Genomic DNA, 3241 nt, shown 5'->3' with positions numbered 1-3241 from the left:
CTTTTTTTTTTTTTTATATGTGCTCTTCACTATGAGTGACATCAGAGCCATAAATATATGGCCCCTGTTGGGTGGAAGATCACTCTGTCTAGTACTGCCTGAATTTATCCTAAACCCAGGTTACATCGCTGCAGACATGGGACACGTGCCCCAGGTGCCAAGGTCGGCAGTTTTTTTTAATGATTAGAGTGAAACAATAAAAATGAAATATTCCTTTAAATATCGTGCCTGGGCGGTGTCTATAGTATGCCTGTAAAGTAGTGCAGTTTTCCCATGTTTAGAACAATACCACAGCAAAATGACATTTCTAAAGGGAAAAATTGTCATTCAAAACTGCTCGCAGCTTTAATGAATTGTCAGGTCTCGGTAATATAGATAAAACTCATTGAAAAAAATGGCAAGGGGTCCTCCCCCAATCCATTACCAGGCCCTTTGGGTCTGGTATGAATATTAAGGGGAACCCTGAACCAAAAAAAAAAATGGTGTAGGGGTCCCCCCCCAAAAACCATTCCAGACCTTTATCCAAGCATGCAACCTGGCAGGCTGCAGGAAAAGGGGGAGGGGAACCCCAAAGCATCTTGTCCCCATGTTGATGGGGACAAGATGCTTTGGGGTTCCCCTCCCCCTTTTCCTGCAGCCTGCCAGGTTGCATGCTTGGATAAAGGTCTGGAATGGTTTTTGGGGGGGGACCCCTACACCATTTTTTTTTTTTGGTTCAGGGTTCCCCTTAATATAACAAGGGCCTCATCCCCACAACCCTTGCCCGGTGGTTGTGGGTATGGGGCTTATTGGAATCTGGAAGTCCCCTTTAACAAGGGGACCCTCAGATCCCAGCCCCCCCCCTGTGAATTGGTAACTGGGTACATTGTACCCCCTACCATTTTCCAAAAAAAGTGTCAAAAATGGTAAAAAAAAAAAGACGAGACAGCTTGGGACATGTCCTTTATTAAAAGATAAAATAAAAATGTCCATTCATCTTCTATAATGCCGACGAGCCCTGGGAGGCTCTCGTGGAGTTACGTTTCCCATTGGTGACAGCTGTTATAAAGCTGAGGGTGGGGCCACCTGGTGCCATAAACAGGTGACCCCCCTCCCCACCCCGACACCACGGGGAAGCCCATTCAGGCTGCCACCAGCGAGAACTATCCCAAAGGTGCGCTTTTTTCAGTTACATTATCACCAGCTCTTTGGACTAAAGAACACCTTCTCTCCATGTTACGGAGATGAGGAGCCTTGTGCACACTATGAAAAAAATCAGGCTTATTTTCAATGTTTCACAGCAAGTCGGAACTGAGGATAGAAAAAAAATGTATGAAAATTCTCGCATGACAAAGGCTTTTTTTCTTTTAAAATGTTTCTTATTATGCGCAGTCTTTCGTATATGATATTTCTTGTATGAAAATGGTACACATTAACCGCTTGCCAACCGTACACAGTACATATACGGCGGCAAGGCGGCTCTCCTGTGCAAAAACACATACTTGTATGTGATTTTGCACCTTCGGGTCTGGTGACTCGCTCCCGCTGTGATTGCACACAGCGGGAGCCAATCAGAGGGTCCGGCCGGCACCTGCCGATCGTTTCCAAGAGAAGCAGACGGCGGTCTGCCTGTGTAAACAAGGCAAATCGCCGTTCTTTGAAAAGAAAGGTAGTGATCTGGTGCAGGAACACGGATTTCTGCCTTCCCACAGTACAAGCACCCCCCCCCCCCCGGGACCCATTTAGCCCCTTGATCACCCCTGATGTTAACCCCAGCCAGTGTCATTAGTACAGTAGAAGTGCATATTTTTAGCACTGGTCGCTGTATTGGTGTCACTAGTCTCAAAAAAAGAGTCAAAATTGTCACTTGTCGCGGTCCTGCTATAAGTCGCTGATTGCTGCCATTACTAGTTAAAAAAAAGAGGAGCACAAATGTGCGATGGCTTCACTGGGACTTGTTTTACTATTCAGATAAATACTTATTGCTAGCTTAACCACTTCCCACCCAGCCACTGCACATGTACGGCCGGGTTGGCGTTTCCTCCTGCGTGGACAATCAGGAACGTCCTTCAAAAGAAGGGGGATCACTTGGCAGGAGTGCTCTGTGACTGGCTCTCCTGATCACATGATGGTTGTGTCCAATAACAGCCATCATGTGACGTAAATAGCGAGCAGGTTCCTAGGCAATCGGCTTTTGTCTCCTCACACGGAAGTAGTCAGTGATGAGGGGGAGAGTGGATCGGTGATCAGTGAGTATGAGCTGTTTTTTTTACATCACTGTCCCCAGCACGGCCCAGTCCTTACATCACTGTCCCCAGCACGGCCCAGTCCTTACATCACTGTCCCCAGCACGGCCCATCCTTACATCACTGTCCCCAGCACGGCCCAGTCCTTACATCAGTGTCGCCAGCACAGCCCAGTCCAGTCCAGTCCTTACATCAGTGTCCCCAGCACAGCCCAGTCCTTACATCAAAGTGTCCCTGCTCATTAGACACACGGGGGTACAGGGTTGGTGGCAGCTCCATTTAGATCTCTTCCTTGTGTTAGAATTGTATACTTTTACACTGAAGACAGAAGCAGATTGGCTGCCCCTCCCCTCTTCACTGAACACACGGGTAAACAGCCCTCGCGGCGGCAGCCATCTGTTTGTAGCCCGCTGCCGTCTTTGCCAAAAACAGTCCTGATTTCCCAGGACAAAAGCAAAATCCCAGGATTTTAATCGGGACGAGCTCCGATCGGCACGAGGGTGCCAAAATTGGGATTGTCACGGTAAAATTGTGACTCTTTACAAGTATGCTACCCATGCTGCATGGTTGGGGATATACACCACACACAGAAGACATTAGTGGTTACAAGCAGTATGTTGCCCTTCACCTGCACTGCAGCTTGCCAAGCATAGGAACGTGACAGACGTTACACTTTGAGACTCAAGAGTTTTTGGGGTTTTTTTTTTTTTGAAAAGCCTGTGGTGTGTGAAACACACCCAAAAACTCTTTGCGCTTCAGGAGTGTGCAGAGCACCAAAACCCTGCAGGAAAACCACTAACTCAATACTAGCTGCATGCTCGCCTTTAAATAAGCCGCATCTTCATTAGTCCCACCCATATAAGATAATGATAGGTCGCCCAAAAATAACACGGCCGTCAACATCCTTCCGCAGCAACGCGCATGCGTGAGATGTCAGCAATGGTTCAACATCCGGATCCGGCGTAGCGACTGCCCCGGGCAAATATGGCCGCCGGCGGCTAAACACTTACTGCGCA

This window comes from Aquarana catesbeiana, linkage group LG07, assembly GCF_042186555.1.
Source record: "Aquarana catesbeiana isolate 2022-GZ linkage group LG07, ASM4218655v1, whole genome shotgun sequence".
NCBI classification, from domain to species: domain Eukaryota; kingdom Metazoa; phylum Chordata; class Amphibia; order Anura; family Ranidae; genus Aquarana; species Aquarana catesbeiana.
The sequence above is the reverse complement of the archived record's forward strand: the minus strand, read 5'-3'. Positions refer to the sequence as shown.